The 19505-nt window shown below is 43.8% G+C and overlaps 1 long non-coding RNA gene across 1 annotated transcript; it reads right to left on the bottom strand.

Annotated features, from left to right (window-relative positions):
* Positions 1–671: 671 nt before the first annotated feature.
* On the bottom strand, positions 672–19378 carry LOC102151420. Its single transcript, XR_005363127.1, has 3 exons — positions 19269–19378; positions 3214–3636; positions 672–2109 (listed from the first exon to the last, which is right to left on the bottom strand). It is a non-coding gene; the product is annotated as an uncharacterized LOC102151420 (long non-coding RNA).
* Positions 19379–19505: the final 127 nt, after the last annotated feature.

The following is a 19505-nucleotide window of genomic DNA, read 5'->3' as shown; positions in this document are numbered from 1 at the left end:
TAAAGAAAAGGAGAACTTTAACTGAAAGTCTTCAGCCCACCCACAGTCTCCCAGCTTGGGGAGACTCTGGCAGATGATGTGCAAATTGTCACATGTGTCTGGTCTGGCCTGGCTCTTTCCCAGATTTCTGCTTTGTACGTGGCCTATGGGCTCTCAGATGTGGTTCGGTGCTTCGTTTGCCACATTTTATTTCGGCATAAATACTAGTTTTGGACAGGTGCTGGGGATGTCGTAGTGGCTTCTGAAATTGTTTCCCAGAAGGCAGTGACTCATCACAGGAAACCCCTTTGTTTTCTCTCTGACCTTCCCTCAGCTTCCTGCTCCACCCCTCTGTGCGTGAGTTTTCACATTCCTCACCAACAGACAACTTACCTCTAACTTCAGTCAAGAGTGGTAAGTGGAGACAGCTCTGGGAGTAAATTGGGACCACCTCTTCCAACAGCAGTGCCCATGAAGGCAGCAGGCCTGTTCTTGATGCCTTGGCATCTCCCCATTGAGCTATGGGTCAGTTTCCATTCCATAACTCCTGGAAAATCCCTCTTCCTCTGTCCCTAACCAGATGGACTGTCACATTGTGAAAGAGGTAGATTTGCTCTGTTAGCCCTTGCTCTAATCAGGGACTGCTTTTGCAGAACCCCTTTTCTGGAAAATATATACCACTATACATTTAGTAACAGGTATTCAATTGTTTTTAATTGACATGAGCTAAATCAAGGAGGATGTTTGTGGTTGTTGACCTACAGTGCTTCAGGTACAGCCAGGGTCTTCAATGGCTAAATGTTGAAATGAATCATACAATTCAGATTCCCATATGTTTAGAGTTAGAAAGTTGCTTAGAGATTGTCCGGTCTTGCCTTTCCTTCTATAGGCAAGGTTCGTGAAGCCCAATAAAGTGACTCTCTCATGGTCACCCAGTCAGGTCCTGGCCTCATTGGTTCTGGCCCTTCAGAGGCTGTCTGTATACTCACGCCTGCCTCCGCACTGCTCTCCAGTTACACTGTAGTCCCATTTCCAACTGCACCTCCTCTTCGCTCCCTGTACCTCAGGGTGGAGCCTCAGGCTGGCAAACACCCTTCCACGAGGTCTCACCACTTCTCTGTCACTGGTTTCCCCGAAGTCCCTCCATGGCCAGGGTTCTCTCTGGACTACAGGCAAGTTCAGATGGTTGACTTTGGTTTCCTTTGGCTGAGAACCCATGACTTTCCATGAAGAGTGTGTTTCAAAGTAGTTCTTCAAAATTTTAATAGCAAAGTATTAGCAAAAGGGAACCTGAAGAAGACCAAATAAGTGTTGTTGTTGTTGTTTAAAACTTTTTTGATGTTTTCTTTGGACATTTCCTCACTAGACCCTTCCATTCCAAGGAATAGGTTGATTATTTGTTTTGTTGTAATCATCATCTTATTCATTCAGTTCTGTATCCTGCTACTTTCCATTTGTGTTCTTTTACTGTAACTCTATGACAGAAGGATTGGGAGTAAATACTGGTTGACTTTTTAATGATAATTTCTATTAGAATACTGTTACCTATTTAGAAAAATAGATTCTCTACTTTTTGGTAGGACAAACAATAATATGCATGTCCAAAACACATTTTGGGGGGACAAGAGACATTCCATATGTTCCCTAAATCTTCCCATCTTCCTCACTACCCTATATGGGGGAGTTGGGGTTGCATTCTCTGTCACTGTCGATGTAACACTGTGCTTCCTGATAATTTATGAACCAGAACTCTTCCTTTGCCACCATATTCACATTCAATCACGTCTTCTAGTCTCTATGATGGTAATGGGTTGGCCCCAACCACCAGGTTGACCTGTTTGCCATCTCTGATGTCTCGTTTATCATGAAGGAATTTGTTGTAAAATAACCAGCTGTGAAGCCTGCACACCCTACAACTCTGTGAAAGCAGGAGCTAAGTATATTTATAAGTCTTTGCCATGATTCTGTATCCTCAGTATGATGCCCAGTATACAGAAGACACCTAAGAAATGTTCAGTGAGTGAATGAAGGGTAACTCTACTTGTGATTGCAGAATAGTCTTCCTTTTTTGGTGACTCCAAAAGAAAAAAAACCACATCTATGTTGGGAATATCCTCACCAGAGTATTTCCTATAACAAGAGAAGAAACAAACTGAATTAGAAATTGAAAGTCAGAAAAGCTGAGAAGTATCTTGGGTAGGAATGATGGTCCCTGGTTTCTCCTGTTCTTGCTTCTTATGCTTCACAGCCCAGAAACCCTGGATAGTACAAAATCCTTTTTATCATTTAAGAGTCTTCAGTGCCTGATTTTTCTTTGTTATTCTCCTTAATTTTGAAGCAAAATTTTGTTATTCTCCAAGATAGGAGCCACAAACTCCACTCTAAGGGAAAGCCCAAATCTTCATAAATTCCCCTTAATGCCTCAAAATCTTAGTCATGGGCTAACCTTGCTTGCAATGTAAAATTGCTTCTCAGTGGAAGACTATCCAGCAGTAAAAAAAGAATGAACAACATGATAGATACAACGACCTGAATGAGTCTCAAAATAATTTTGCTGAATGAAAGAAATCAGAGCAACAGTACATATTGTATGATTCCACTTATACAAAAATTCTAGAAAATGCAAACTAATCTGTAGTAATAGAAAGTGCTTGACTTATAGGCAGGAAAGGAAGGAAGAAGTAGGAGGCAGGGGTTCTAAAAGGGCACCAGAAAACTTTGAGTTGTGATGGCAATATTCATTTTTATGATTGTGGTAATGGTTTCACAAGTGTACATGTATGTTAAAGCTCGTTGAGTTGTACATTGTAAATATGCAAATTATATTGTATGTCAGTTACATACCAATAAAGCTGTTTTTAAAATTATTGCAAGGAAATAGACTCCTATTCCCCATCCTATACTTCCTACCTCACTTTCCAGCTTCCTCCTACTAAAAGGTGATCACACTCAATTTTATTCCTCACATGCAATCAGTCCTTCATTATAGCAGACACTGAGATTTCTTTGCTTCTTCTGGAAGTAAAGAAAGTATTTAAACTGGGTCACCATTTCCTCCCACTGAATTCCCAGGCCCTCCTGAATGTTGCAGAGAAGCTTACCCTCTTCTGTCTATAGCCATTTGGGGACTGCCCCCACCCACTCCTGGCTCCAGTGACAGGTTTTTGAATAAACAGCAGCTGATTGTGTAGCTGGCACTTGCGTTACTGCAAGCCTGGGTGGGCCATGACTTACCAGCCCCAATGATGACAATTCTCAGACCCTTCACATGTCTTGAGGATACTTTTCAAATACCCATCGGTTCTACACAGGATGGTCTGGGACAGTGACTTGCCAGTGTTTGCCTGTCCCTTCCCATGTGGTTTCCTCATTGCTCTCCAATGTGCTTTAGGGTTAGGTAGGTCCAGATTAGCAGCGAGAAGTGCAGGCAGATCCCCTCCGAAGGAAGTCAACATTATTCTAATGTTAGAGATATTTCTGGAACCCCAGGGGAAGAATTGGAAATGAGCCCCTGGAACATACAGATGGGGGCATCGCTGACCTGCTGAGATGTTGGCTGTTCTCCCATCTTGCATAGACAAGAGGTTCAGGGTTTCCTTGGTTAAGTAAGCAGCAAAGGCCTCATGTTAGAGTGGGGCTACTCACACCTGTGCTGGCCTGGGAATAAGGTGAGAAATTGAGAGCAAGTGTTTAGAAGCGTTTATAACAACATGCTAGTATAATTTTATAACTGTTGGATCTAATAACAAAAAAGTTGGACTTATATTTTGCATGTCTTTTAAACTCTTTTTTAGTAACTTATTTTTATTTTATAAAAGTTGGAGTTCATAATGGATTGGAAATTACAAAACAAATGAACTGGCTCTTCACTACACATCTTTTGAGAAGCACAGCTAGTTCCATGGCTTCTGAAGGACAGTTATGGGCACCTTCCTTCCAAAAACACGGTAGATGAGCTATGGAGGGATGTGGACAGTGCCAGGGAGGAGGAGGGCAAGGAGTCACTCTTTGTCTCTAGTTCCTTCTCCTCAACCAAACTGCACACACATCCCTGGGGAAGCATTACACCAAGAATAACCACAGTTGAGACGAAATTGGAGGGGACTACAATCAGAGGAGGGACAGGAAAACCTATGATTATCACCTGGAACTCCTGCCTTAGGCAAATGGATCCTTCACGATAGATCTTAGGGGCAGGTGGAGGAAGTAGCTGAGAAGTAAGGATTTGAGGAGAACCATAGCTCATACTTTACTAGTCTGGAATGAGCTGAAAGTGTGAGTCCGACTTAAGGGAATTTTCTACATTTAAGATGCTTCTATAACCCGGGAGGAGGAGGTAGGAAGGTGGCAATCATTGCCGTGCAATAGATGCAAATACACCAACATATTTTTCTGGAGTCAGAGTGGGGAAACCATCCCTGTAAAAGGCAGAGAGGGAATAGCACACTGGACAGAAAAGTTTTAATGAGACGAGTTGGGCTCAGAAAAGGGCTGAGTGTAAAATGGCCTACTTTTTCTGTCTTAAAATGGGGAGGTCCAAGTAGCTGAGAGGCATCAAGAAGGACCTATACTTGAAGTCTTTACCATCCTATTTTAGAGCTGTCTCTGCTGTCCCTGCTCTGTTTTTGTAGTAAGTCATGATGTGAGGTGGGATTCAAGTTGCCAGGGGACATGAAACAGACTACCACCCCGCTTGTCTTGGAAGCAGTCAGCTGACAACCCCTTGCCATTCCATACCCTGGAGAGGTGGTAGGACAGAGATGACAGCTTCCTCTTGCTGCCTCTTTACGTGACTCAGTATGCCCTTGTCCCTGTTGTTGATTGAGAGGAGAGAATCAGGTTGGGTGGGTTCCGGCTCTTTAATATGAGGAAAGCTTTTGTGTCTTAGCTTTGGGAAAGAAAGGAAACACCCAGCCCTCTTGCTTTTTTGTTAAATTAGAGGGTGCTTTCTGCCTTGTAAATTCTCCTGAAATGTATGTTGGCGTTGACTTGGTGGTGACACAGGCATGTCTGAGTGTGCCCGCAGTGTGGCAATGCATTATTTCTAGTCTGCAGTGTTGGGGTTCAGGGAAAGCTGAGATTAGACCTTGGGTCTCATGTTAGTTGGCACCATGCCCGGAAGAGGAGCTTGCAGGATGGTGGGCTATTGGAAAGCAGAAGCAGGACTGAAAACTTGGCTATCTATTCCTCTTGCGCCAAACCCAAGTGAGTGACAATGCAGTCATAGGTTACTTACTTTGAGGGATGCTTTGGAATGTCTGGACCCAACTGCAAGGAGTTTTAAAGGGAATGACAAAGGAGGGCAGGAGTAACATGAAGGCTGTTACCAGATAATGTGATATAATTTATGAAGCCAAGCTGGCAACTCCCTTGATCAGGGAGACCAGGCTGTGGTTCTAGGTCTTTACCTCTCCCAGTTTCCTGCCCTGAAATACTCAACCCACAGCCACTGCCCCCTAAAAGTTATCATCTGTTTGGCTTACAAGATTGGCCCAGGAGGAAACAATGTTGGTAACCATTGGATTGTGGCAAAGTAATACAGGTGTTTCAAGAAAGAGGGACGGATGTGGGTCTGAGGACTCAGGGAAAGCTCCAGGGAGAGTGGGGCTTGGACTGGCACTGAGTCCTTCCCTCCTTGGGAATGGGGTTTGAGTTCTGGGCTTTACATTAGTTGAATATATGACACCTCTGGGCCACTAAACGGGGAAGATAACAACTACATCCTACACTCTCTGTGAGCATTAAATCCTAGCTGAGTATATGCTTAGTAACATTCCCTTTCTTCCTTCATTTCCATGGCTGCAAGGAGTTCCTTCTGGGACAAATTCCCTGGGAATGGCTCACCAATTTGGGTCCAGAGCTTAGATATGCAAGGTTGTAATTTCTCCGTGTGAGGAGGCAGTGCTGTAAACAAACCAGGAGTCAGGGCACCTGCATGGCTCAGTGGTTGAGCATCTGCCTTTGGCTCAGGTCATGATCCCGGGATCCTGGGATCGAGTCCCGCAGCAGGCTCCCTGCAGGGAGCCTGCTTCTCCCTCTGCCTATGTCTCTGCCTCTCTCTCTCTGTGTCTCTCATGAATAAATAAATAAAATCCAAACAAAACAAAACCAGGAGTCAGCAGTAGCTTATCCTAACTATGCACCCCGTTCCTCCACTGGGCTGAGTATGTCTCTCTTATGCCAGGATCTCCAAGGCAGAGCTTGTGTACACAGAGAGATACTTTTTCCCAAGTACTCACTTGGCTAAAAATACCAGAGTTCTCAATATTCATATTGTGATTAATATGAATCAATATTCATATTGTGATTAATATGATTAATTAATCAAGTTCTTGAACAATATAGCTTCCTTCCTAGCCTCTCCTAATTTAGAAACATTTCCCTATTCTACTATACACAAAATAGGAAGTTAGAAAATCCTAGCTCTGTACCAAAGTGCAGTTCCTTCTGAAAAAACAGACCTAGGAATATGATGCCTTTAAAATTTTGTAATCAGGAAGAAATTGGTCACAGATAGAGAGGAAAGATAGCATGATGGGTAAGAGCAGAGATGCTGGATCCAGAGTACCTGCACTTGCTTCCTGGCGTTGCCACTTCACTAGCTACATGTGTTTGGGTAAATTATTTCACCTCTTGGTGCCTCAGTTTACCCATCTATTAAGTGGAAAAATAACTGAGCACATCTCATAGGGTTGCTGCGATAAGTAAATGAGTTAAGATTTATGTAAATCACTTAAAGCAGTAAGTGGTCAATGTAAGTAGTAAACGTGTTGGCCATAATTAATATTATTATATCCTAGTGAAATGGGGGGAAGGAAGGTTTCAGGTCTTGGGGGATGCTGTGCCCTAAAGAAGAGGGCCCCAAGAGAGCCAGCACCATGGATCCTTGTGACAATGGGAAGTGTAGAAAAGAATACTCTTAGGGAGAGGAACCCAAGTACCAAATCCTAGCAAGATAACTCAGGTTCGATGACTAGCATTGAAATTGCCATCAGAGAGTCCATTAGAATTTGACAATCTCTGTTCTAGATTCTGGAATTCCTGGATACAGCCTCTATGCCAGCCTGGCTCAAGACTTGTTTTGGTGAGGATGACGTGCTAACACAGGACTGAGTCAATAACAGGTCCTTTGTTCTGTATCCTGGACCTCTGGGTGCCACTGTACGGACATGTCCAGCTTGGCTGGCAACTGGCATCTTAAGGGTTCAGGTTGTTATCAGATGGACACTCGCTAAACAGAGTCCCTCCCAATCTGGTGGTGTGTGCAGCAGCGCACGTAGGCCTGCATACCTCATATCTCTGCCTGGGCAATTACATCCCAACCACCCTGCCCCATTCCAAGGCAGCCGGAGCCAGCTGGGACACAGCACTTGGGGAAGGAGCCAGGTGTTTTTCCCCTTTCATCCTTTTTGACTCCATAGGCATTTTCTTCTAAGCTGGGGCTCTAACTGCAATGTCCAACATGGAAAAACAAATCCAAAAGGCAGGAACTGAGCTAGGTCTGCTCACAGTGCTTCATTTTGATGTTCTGAAATGAATCCAAAAGGCACAGCCTCTGTCCTCCAGGACAGAAAACCTAGAAGCAACATGTCCTTTCCCCAGCTGCTGCCCGCCTGGGGAGGGTACTGCATATCTCTAGATGGGAGTGGTTCACTGCCTGCTCTGATGTGCAGATCTATACATAAGTATCAGTATGGGTTTCAGAATCCAAGTGTATAGAGGGCATGTCTGGGCATGGTCTCTTGGCCAGGCCCCAGGCTTTGTAACCCACCCAGCTGGTCCCCAAAGTTGGTCTCTTGCATCATAAGTGATCCCACGCAGTTCTGATGACATATGGTTCATGACAATTCATCCTGGTTTGGGAAATCTCCCTGCTAATGTTCTCTTATCTCGATGGAGAGAACCATGTTTGAATACTAACAATTGGTACCATTTATTGAACACATGCTATGCCCCAGGCAGCTTGCTAAGGAAGCCTTACATAGTGATTTCCCCACAGTCTTCCTGCCAGTACTCCGGTGCAGGTAGAGGATCAGCTCTACCTTACACATGAGGACCCTGAGACATGGTGATGTTAAGTAGCATCCTCAAGGCCACTCAGGAGCGAGGTGGTAATGCCAGTATTTGAACCAGGCAGTCTGGTCCAGGGCATGTTCCTACCCGCTACAGTGCCCACTGCTATGCTGTCTCTCTGTTTACACATCTCCAAGGATTGAATCAATGCCTGAGAATGATCATCCTCATTGTTATCATTAGTTTTATAGCCGGTGGGGCACAGAAGCCTCTACCTGGTTGATACTTTGTCCTGATTTGCTACATCTTTGATATTAGGGATAATAATGAAAAAATCAAGTAATTTCCTTATTGATTTCTAGTACTTTGATTCAATAAATATTTAGTGAGCATATACTCTGTGCCAGCCATTATACTAGGCCAAGCAAAGAGGGCTATTGCAGGGTACTTGCTTTCAAAGAACCATAGTCTTGAAAGATAAATAATCTTAAATTTCCAAGGTGGCCCACAAGGCTGTCTGAGATGGGCCCTGCCTTTCTCTTCAGTCTCATTGCTTTGCATTCCTTGCCTTTGTGTCCTTTTGTTTGTTGAGCTTCCTACCACCTCAGAGCCTTTGCACCTTCTGTTCCATCAGCCTGAACTACTCCCCACCATTGCCGGTTAACTCCTCATCTTTCAGGTCTCATCTGAAACCGCTCCTTCTCTTCAGGGGATTCTCTCACAGTCCTAAAGATTACATCAAATTCCCCGTCTCAGCTCTCATAGCTCCTTCTGCCTTAAATTTTTGAAATTATTTGATTTCTTCACCAGCTCCTAAAGGGCTTAAATAATACTTTTGTGGTTAACCATCGTACTCCCAGCACACAATCGTTGCCTACTAAATACTCTGAAGGGAACAAAGATTATAGGCAATCTATTAGAGCAAAAAACTGGAATGTGTTAATAGTCCTCCAAGAATCAGACATCAACACAGGATTAACTGTGCCAAGATTTTGTTCGGGGGAAGCCATTTGGGAAAAAAAATCAGGAGAGGGGAAAGCCGGGAGAGTCATCAGAGTGTGATGCAAGTCTAATCCTGGAGTGAAGAAGGGAAGACAGGAAGGTGGGGAGCACCATCACATGCATCTTGGCGCAGCCTAGGGAAAGTTCCAGAGGCCAGCCAGCCAAAGCTGAACCCTGGAGGAGTGCGGGTCTCCCAGGAGCAGCATCCCAAACCCCGCCACCTTCCCTGATTGGCTGGGAACACCGTGGGAGGCGTGGCCTGGCTGCGGGCGAGGCCTCCAGGGGCAGCTGGGGGCACTGCTCCTGTGGCTTCCTGCCCCGCCCAGGGCCAAGTCTGAGGGGCTCTTTCTCCCAGCGGCCAAGTGGCAGTTGCGAGGTGAGAGGGGATGACATCTGGTTGATAGGGAGGACAGAGATGACCAAAGGTATGGCTTCTACAAAAGGGCAGGAAACCTTGGTTTTGAGGCTCAGCAAGTCTTATTGGACACACACTATTCTCTGGCACTGAGGAAGATACAACAGGATTGGCTGTACCTGGACTTTCCTCAGAAAGACTTAAGCTAGTTAAGAGACAAAGTCAACTCACACACATGCTCCTGAAGCTCAGCTTTCTCGCTTCTAAAAGGAAGATGACTGTGTCTACCTGGTGTGAGGTGTGACAGGTAGATCCAGTGGCTTCCGTGAGTAGGGTAGGCGATCCACAAATAAGATTTGAATGAATTTAAATAATAACGATTCCTTGTCTTCCTCAGTTTTTCAGCTTTTCTAGACATTTGCACAGGGCTGAGAGTTTTCAAAGAAACTTTCGACTGGGGATGCCTGCTTTCCTTGTAATTACTCATCAACAGTCCCCTGAGGCTTTTTCTTTAACAACATTTCAAGTAGAGGAACCGCAGTTTAAATATGTGATCAGCAACAGCACCGAGGGAAGATTTAGTGTCGAGTTAGTACATTGAAGGAATCTCTGGGGAAAGGCTCCCTGGTGTGTGCTTGGCCCAGTGAGCTCATTCCGGGGGTTGGTTTCTTAACTCTTAACCCCAAGGCAGTGTTGAGTTTGTTCTCTGTTACAGGAGAGTCATTGGGACGTTGCTTAATCAGGTTCTTGCCATAGGTGAAGGCTGTGCATCCCTGAGGGAACTGGAGATGTGGGATGAGGTGGACTTCCTCCCTTTTCCTCACTGGAAAGTAAGGGGGTGGTCTGCCTTTGCCTTTCCCCACCTGCAACACCCGTATATATTCCTCTTCCAATACATTTTCCCCTTCAATGCTGCCCCCCCCCCCCAATTAATCTTATTTTGGTTCCACTTGTTGAACTGGCCTATTCTTTCTAGGAATTGGTTTTAATCCACAACTATTTCCTGAGCAGCTAAGTAGTCGATGAAGATATCATGTCTCAGTATTCTCATATATAGCATGAGGGGAATTGACTGGCAAAGGCATAAGATGTATATATGAAATGTGAACTACTCTAAAAAAAAAAAAGTATCATGGGGATGAAGACGAAACAGGTTTTCTGGGTGAGGAGGCAGCATTTGGTCCGGGACTCAGGGTTAATCACTGAGAAAGGGGTGAAGTAGCATGAACAACAGCAAGGTGTATTTGCCATGCTCCAGGGAGACAAGTAATTTGTAATGGCTGGAAGATAGGAAGGGATCCAAGGACAGATGAGAAGAAAAAAGTGGAGTGGTGGGTATGCTATGGCAGTCCTTGAAAAACTTGTTTAGAAACATCATAGATCAAGGAGAGCATTGACGTTTTAGAAGCAGGGGGCAAACTTTGGACTATTTAGGAAAAAAAGTCTAGGTGAAGGATTAAAATAAGGCAGAGCAATACAGTAATTTTGGTGAGAGAGAATCATTTCCATAGAAATGAAAATAAGAGGGCAGATTGGAGAGATAGAATGATGTAGGAGTAGAGAAGAAGGCTGTGAAGGTTTCAAGTTCAAGGTTTCAAGCCCATGTATACTGGGGTCAGGGGTGGGGGAGGACGCCACTGAGAAGAGGAACTGAGGAGCAAGTGTCTGCTAGGCTGGGAATGGGGGCCTTCACAACAGATCATGTTGCATTTGAGGGGCTGGCAGGATATCTGTCTAGATATGATCCTGGAAATTCAGATGTGGAGCTCAAGAATGTAGTGAGGGCTGAAGATGAAGACTTGGGAGTTGTTATCACAGGGGTAGTAGTTGGAATAGCAAATTGTTTCACTTCCTCAGTCACCTAAAGAAAGGCCTGGGATTCCAGTTGCATGGGTGAGGGCAGGTGGAGGATGTTTTCTGGTGCCTTGATGGCTAGTCCTGATCCCCCCAACACAGTCCTTGGATCTTTGAGATTCCAAGAAAGGAGTACATTAGTCTTATCCTCCTTCACTTAGCACAGTTTTGCCTCTTTTCCCTCAGTTGTCCAGCTTCTAATTCTGCAAACAACAGCTGGAGAGGGTGAGTGAGGGCCAACCTAGCAGCTGTGTGTTGGGAATCAAGAAGGCATCCAGGATGAAGATACTGTCTGGCTACAGCTGCTGCCAAGATGAGTGTGTGTGTGTGTGAGAGAGAGAGAGAGAGAGACAGAGAGACAGAGAGAGAGGAAGGGAAGGGGAGATAGGATAGGGAGAGAGAGACAGACATAGATAGATAGATAGATAGATAGATAGATAGATAGATAGATAGATGATAGATAGATAGTTACGGGTGGTACTCATATACTCATAGCAGGGAGAGGGTAAAAATTGCCGGCTAACTTTCTGAGATGATTTCATTTCATCTCTTATTCCAAATCCTGGTGATTAGAAAATTAGAAATCAACTTTTCTGGATCCTCCAATTGCTAGTGACCATGCTTTGCACGCATACCCTGGCCACGTTGGCAGCAGAGTATGCTCAAACACTCTGGGGTTGGCTGGAGGCTACTTCCAGGCTGGTGCCTCAAGGAGAAGCACAGGGATCTAGAAATATGTGAAAAGATTGAAAGTTCAAGAAAAGGCTGTTGTTCCCAATCCCAGATGAAGAGAGGCCTCTTCCTGGAAAGTGATTAGGGATTTGGGTGTGTGGTTTTGTTCCTGGCCAAACATAAGTCTTGAGCTGGGTAATCTGTTTCTAATCATAATTTGGATTACCCTTCACACTAACCAAATGTTTGTTTGTCTGAGGAGGCCAATCTTCAGGCCCCAGAGAGGCATGACAAACCTCTGCTGAAGAGCCAGGAAACTCCTAGCTAGTAGGCTCATTCTGAGGCTGGCAGGCAACGACTGCTGCCTCTTTGTGTTGGAAAGGGCTGGAAGTTACTGTTCACAGTATCTGGGCTTCACCAGCCTGGAGCTGTCCCCTTTGGTCACTGATGATATACTCCTTTCAGAAATGGCAAGGAGCTGCCCCTCAGGCCAGGCTGAGCCACTGGAGCCATGTCAGGTTTGGAGGTGGGGCTCCTAGAAGGAAGCCACAGTGAATATTGAGACATCAGCAGTTCCCAGGTTTCTCCCAGGTCTTATTTTGACAGGTAGGAGAGAAACCAAAGGGCTAAGCACATTTCATTGATTTTTGAAAGTAGCCAACTTTTAAGAACTGTTTCACCCAATTTGGAGATACACTGTTCTTTAGGAAGGAAGTACTGCACTTCAGGACTATAAAATGAGCTAGGAGATGAGACAAGGGTGGTTTTGCTAAGTCGGGGTATGGGTGGCTTCGAGAAGATGAATGAATAAAAGGAGGCAGGCAATTTCACAGATGAAAATGGATTCCATTTCATTCATGATGTGCAGGAAAACTACATCATTATTAACACTTATGGTATACAGATGACATGGGTGCCACCCCTGCTGCGAGCACAGGACAGGATGTGAAGAATTCCACTGCTGTGTCACTGTTAAAAAATCTCTCTCCTCCTCTCTCTTCCTCTGGCTCCCTCTCTCCCTGAACGTGCATACGTGTGTGTGGGTGTGTGCATATGTTGTTTCAAAAGAAATGTTGGTAGCTCTTTAGAGAGCAAGACATATAATTGTTGTGTTTCTCTTTTCAGGTCTTAGGAGGAAATACCTAAGAAGAGGTGATTAATTACTATCTGAAAAGTGCTTTGAGATCCTCTGAAGAAAGGTAATTAGATGTATGAGACGTGATTCCTGGATGTGTGATTACACGTGATTATCTGTTAGATCGGTGCTAGGTACTTCAAATGCATTCCTCTCCTGCATCTCCAAACAGGCACGTATGTGCTGGGAGGGGAGGAGAGAAGAGCTAGAAGGAAGAGGAGATATTAGAGCAAAGACTAATATGTCATGTGACCCAAGAGGAAGACAGGCTGGGGTCCCGGGTCTTTCCAGAAGATGCACATCTAACAATGGAACCAGGGCCTTCCCTTGCTCCCCAGGGGAGCCTGCCCACCCACCCCCTTACAATCCCAACTTTGTTGACTTTTAGGGTGGTCTCTTTGCTCAAGTTTCACCAGAGGAGTCACTGACTGCTGTGGCAGCACAGGGGAGACCACCTTCAATTTTCCAAGAGAGCTGGAGGATTGTTTTTTGAGTAATTGTTATGCGGGTAGTAATCATTGATCATTAAAATCTTTATTATTCTCTGCACTTATGGAGCTGCTTTTCTTAGAAGCCCTACATATATTTTTTTCCAACCAAACCTTATTTTGAGAGGAAGGTGCTCTAATATCCAGTATTTATACAGAGTGAGGCCATTTGTCAGAGAGTCAGCAGTCTCTGACCTCAGGGGCCCAGAGGCAGTGCCTGTGCTGGTTAGACCTTGGATCCTGAGCCGGCTTGAACGCTGGATCAAGTCACAGGATTTGAAGCAAGTTATTCTACCCCTCAGGGTGGTAGTTTCTTCATTTGTGAAATTGGATAGGAAAATCTACGTCTTTGAATTATTGTGAGCATTCGAAGAGTAATTGTATCTCACGCTTGTAATAGGGCCTCGTAGGTTGGAAGCGCCAAATAAGTGTTTGCTGCTGCTGCCGCCACTGCCTATGAGAAACTAGAGGCTCATTTAGAGCAAATTTTATGACTGTTATTGTCATCATTATTAAAGTACTCCTAAAGAAACGAAGGTTGATTTCAAGCTAAATGCTCAAGTAGCTAAAATTATGTTTGTCATTCTTCCACTCCTATTCTTAGTCTCTCCCTTTTTTGTTTTGGATTTTCCCAATTTCTGACACATTACCATGGTTTGAGGTTTTTGAGATATATTAAATATATCCGTCTCCTATGAGCATAAGCTACTCAGGTACAGATACCTACAAGGATGGATTCACACTTTCAAGGACACTGAAAGCTTGATGCTTTTCTGAAAAACAAAGTAATAAACCTTATAGACCTCTAGAACTTTGAAGCTGGACTTCAGAAACCATCCAGTTCAAACCCAGGGCAGGCAAATGATTCACCCTTGGAGACATGCGTAGCTGGTTAATGGGAGAATGGGATTAGAGTCTTGGGTTAAGTTGGACAATTAAGTCCGATGAACACGTGAAACATGGTATGACTCCTTGTAAAGCTGCTTCTACTGAACTATACTGTGGCAATATGCCATTGGTTTCCAAAAAAGAATATTATGATTGCCTAATAAGTGCTATTTTGTGCACTAAAGGAAATGTAGATGAGGATGTTATCCTGATACTCTTTATGAAAACACTTGTGTGACCACATCTTTCAGTTCTAAGTACTGAGTAACAGCTGGCACTTCTGGAACAACTGTGTTTTCTGTCTGATGAATGTCATGAACTTTTTATGCGATCATTGATCATTTGATTAATGCTTTTTGCATTGGTTACTAGGAAGCTCAAGGCCAAGTTTACATGCTACCTCTGTGAATCAAACCTGATTGCTACTACAAATTACAGATGTTCACTATAGCTGAAAACTTCAGAGTCACTTTTTTCTTTTTCATCTGCACTCCTGTTTGGTTGTAGACTTTATCCCCTCCCCCTTCCTGCCTTGATAAAGGCTTACATAATGGGGTGATGCAACTTCATGGTGTATCTTGAGTGGGTTGTGCAACTAGGTTTATTCCTCAAGTACCCAGCACGTGTAGAACCCACAGTGTTCATTTCACAGGCACCTTTGCCTTTAAGATCCCTTCCTCTCCACTCTCCATTAAAACTCAACAAACAAAAACCAGCAAGGACCTCAAACACCAGCCACATGTGTATTACTTGGGTGGGAGCCTGGGACTTGCCTCAGACAACACATACAGCTTCTGGGGTTGCTCCATCCCTTTGACCTGTGAGCTGGACCCAAGGGGAAATTTCGCAAGGCAAAAATCACTGTCAGAGAGAAGAGATAGGCTGCTGGGAGAAAGGACAGCCTCTTCCGGTCAGGTCCTTGCTTGACCTCCAGTTCCTTCAGTGGCCAACCTGACATGTCACCATACCTCCGGTGGCTCTCATTGCCTTTTCTTTGTGTATGACTGTGGAAGGTATGCAGTTCTGTTACTTCCCTGGTCCGCTTGTCTCCCTAATTTTCCTTCTGTGCTTTTCTCCATGTCTGACAATACCTACTATATATGTCAGGTATCATGTCACAAAAATGCATATGCTCCTGTCCTTGCCCTTGAGGAGCTCACAGTGTAGAAGAACAGATGGGGCACTGGAACCAATTTCCATTCAATGTGACAAAGACTCTAAAAGAGCCATGTATAATGACCAGGGAGGCAGTAATGGAGGTGACATTTGAGTCAAGTCTTAGAGGATGTGTTGGACACTGATTTTTCCATTAATAGAATTACTTTTTCTGCTTAATGGCAACCAGCCTGCTAGAAGGGGTGGTATAAACCAATAACTTGTTTGGGATTAAATGAGGAGACTGACAGAAACTATTAACTAAAGGCTAGACTCTTATTTCAAGCAATTCACTGAATGTTCAGACCTTCATCATTTCAGTGCTCAGAGGACAAGACCATCTAGAAAGTGGACTCTCTAGAACTCACTCTCAAGCTTTCTTGATGTAAAAATGTTCTAGGGATAGTCTTTGATTTTGGAAATTCCTAGAATTAGCTTTGCTTTATGTTCAATAATGCTTCATTTCCCAGTCTCATGGCAGACAGAAAATAAATGGCATGTTTAAATTGCTGTGTGGATGAAAATAAAGCTCATTACTGAAGCACTGGTTTTAATTTAAATTTCAGAAGAAATTTTACAAAGTGCCAGAACATGTGGGGTGAGCTGGCTCCTTGAGTTTGCTGTTCCTCAGCTGACACTGAAAGGTGGTTAGCAGACCTAACACTGGGCAGAATTTTGTGGATTTTTTTTCAAGTTACTTTTATGAGGCAAAACCATGGTGTCAACCATGACGTTATATCCATCGCCTCTCTGTCTGTATGAATAGTTCTCTAATGTTAATGGAAAATCTTGCTTTTTAGCAAATCCTCTTTTTCTTTAGACTTAGCACTTCAGATCTTCCCTTTCTACCTTCCCAAAATTTAGTTTAGTAATGATTTTTGACTCTTTATGTTTATTATATCTAGACCTGATAGTATCTTCATCTTCTGTTCTATTGGGGTTGAGGCTGTATGCATCTTGATGGTTTTCCAGACCCCAAACTTAAATAGGACCCTTCACCACCAAAACCATGGGGTCAGCCTAGCATTTGAAAGCAGAGCTTATGTTCCAGGGTCTAGTTTGAAACTTAGGATCTTCTACTTCCAGACTTGAGAGTTTCGCTCCCCACTATCTCTCATCATTCACTCCCTCATGGTATTTTAATATGTATGTGTGACTCCTACCAGCCCTCAAACTCATTAAGAACAAGGAATGTGTTTTATTTGTCTTTGTATTCCATAGTTCATTACATAAAGGAAGTGCTTAAGAAACATTTGTTAAACATATATGTTTATCCTAAAAGTTCATAAATTGGACAGTCAGATGTAGATTTCCCTGTGCAGGATGTGAAAACAAGAAAATGTGTGTACAAGTCTCAGAACTTGACTTCTCATAATAATTCTTTTTGAAAAGAGGGCAGATTGGGGAATCTTCTCATAAATTAAATGTGAATTCCTCCCCAGTGTAATCCAAGAATCCTGATTTACTTTGTGCTCAAATGGGACATTCTACTCTAGGATCTTGCATTTGTGGGTCAGATACTCTCTCAGGAAAGATGATATCTGGACTGAAAGTAAAGGATCTTGCCCTCTGTGGAAGGCCAAGACAAAGTTGCTTCAGTATTTCTTGTCTAAAATCCTAATAACACAGTTACCGGCTACTGGGCATCTACTCTGGGTCAGGCATTTACAGGTAAATGGTTTCATTTAATCCTCACAAGGAAGGATCTCTTCAAGGCAGAGAGAGGAAAAGGCTTCCTTGGGGTCACACAAGTAAAAGGTATGTAAAGCTAAACCAAGGAACAAGCCTCCCCCAAACTTGGCATTCTTCAGCGCTCCCTGTCTCAGTGAATGACAATTTTAGCATCCACTTCCTCCAGTGAAGAATCCTCCCTCTATGTCCAACTTTTGAGTCCTGCTGATGTAACATCTACCCATCTGTAGACACCCTGCATGGCTTCCATTTCAGCCCCAGCCACCATCTGCTCTCCACGCACAGTTCAGTAGCCACCTCAGGAGTCTACCTTGCCCTCCTCAAATCTATCTGCCACACCAAAGCTTGAGTGGTCTTCTCAAAACCCTTGTATAATCATGTAGTTTTCGTGAATAAAAATCCTCCACTGGGACCCCTGGGTGGCTCAGTTGTTGAGCATCTGCCTTTGGCTCAGGGTGTGATCACAGGGTCCCAGTATTGAATCTTGCATCATGCTCCCAGCAGGGAGCCTAACTTCTCTGTCTGCCTGATCTCTGCCTCTCTCTCTGTGTCTCTCATAATAATAATTTATTATTTTTATAATTACATTATTAATAATATAATTATTATGTTATATATTATTTATAATAATTAAATCTTTAAAAATCAAAATCAAAATCAAAATCCTCCACTGATGTTTCTATTCTCTTTTAGAGTAAAGACCAAAGTCCTTAACCAGGTCCACCATGCCCTGCCTGGTTTGGCTCCAGATGACTGTTCCAGTCTCTTCTCATTTTCTGGGCTTCCACCATTCCAGCTATTCCTTCAGCCTAGATGGTTCTATGAACTAAGGGACTATGTCCCTTTCATAGTCTAGGCTGTTGCTCACTCCACTGATAGAGCTCAGCTCCACAGTGTCTTCCTCAAGACTTATATATACTTTTATGGCATGTGTGCCCCTCTTTGATAGTTTTAATATTGTTTGTACTTGCTTAATTATTTTATTGCTCCCTGGCTCTCCCATGAGCCTGTAAGCTGTGTGAGGGTGCGGTATGTCTGTTTTCATTCATTAGATTCTAGCCCAGAACCTAAAGGGAGTAAATAGTGGGTAAGTATTTATTGCCTAAATTAACACAGTAACAGCTGGCAAGTAACAGAACAGATTTGAACTCAGAAGCTCAGCACTCCATGTCTTTGGTGTATGGCCAGGACCCCAAATGGCCATTCTCATCAAAGGACCTCAGGTGGGGAGACAGAGGAAGGTACAGGTTGGGAGTCTGGCTCATTCCTCCCTCTGGGCCCGGAAGGGGCTATCCAGTTAGCTTGTGATCTTTGAACACTCATCCTGCCCCGGCATTACTCCCATTACTCCGGGCGCTTTGCATAGATTCTTGCAATTAAGCTCTCTCAGCAAGCCTCCAGGAGGTTAAGTAACTTGCTTAAAGTCACCCAGAAATTAGGTGTGGAGCCTGGGTTCAGGCCTGAGCCATTTAGCTCTCGACCCCCATTTACAAGATTTTTTGCTATCTATCCTTGCCTTACTTTGTTCCATGCTTCCCCCTATGAGTCCCTCTTTGATTTTGGTTTCTGTTCTTTTTCTTTTAAATCTGCACCCATTTTCTTCTCTAATTTATCATCTCTCTTCTCTTCCCTTACTTCTCTCCTCCCTGTCTTCCCTCCCTTTCTCCCTCATAATTCCATTAGCGATGAGAACCATGATGCTATTTACCTGGAATTTATATCTCAGGAAGCTTTCTCTCAGCATTTGGGAGCTTCCTGCATGCTTTGCAACTTTGTAGAATGAAATGCAGATGAGCATTATAAATCTCTACACTTGCATGCCCTTACTTTTATGAATCATTAAGATACAGTTTTAAAATCACCTCTGATTTTGAGCTTTGAATTTGGACTAGTAGAGGTAGTAAAAGCAGTATAAAGAAAGGGAAATAAACTTCAAAACTGCTCCCCCGCCGTGAGAAGTCCACTATAAATTGTGGAGATGCTTCTCAAATGAAATTAGATTCCACTGCTGCCTGATGCCTCCCTCCACACTTACCTCTTTTTTCTAAATCGCTGGAGCCTCTCTCGGGACACTAGGTAATCTGGAGAAAGAATAGAGTGTTCAGGCACAAGTTCTACAGAGAGCTCAGGCACATTGATTTGCATTTCTGGGTCAGCATGATTTCGCTTTCATTTAACCCTTGTACTGACCCTTGTTTCTCAACACTTTGGCTCTTCCCATCCTCTGAGAACAAGCAGTGTGCTTCACCTGCAGACGGTAAGTGGCCCCCAA

This window comes from Canis lupus, chromosome 8, assembly GCF_011100685.1.
Source record: "Canis lupus familiaris isolate Mischka breed German Shepherd chromosome 8, alternate assembly UU_Cfam_GSD_1.0, whole genome shotgun sequence".
NCBI lineage: Eukaryota > Metazoa > Chordata > Mammalia > Carnivora > Canidae > Canis > Canis lupus.
Note: the sequence above shows the minus strand (reverse complement) of the source record. Positions and strands in the feature narration are given on the sequence as shown.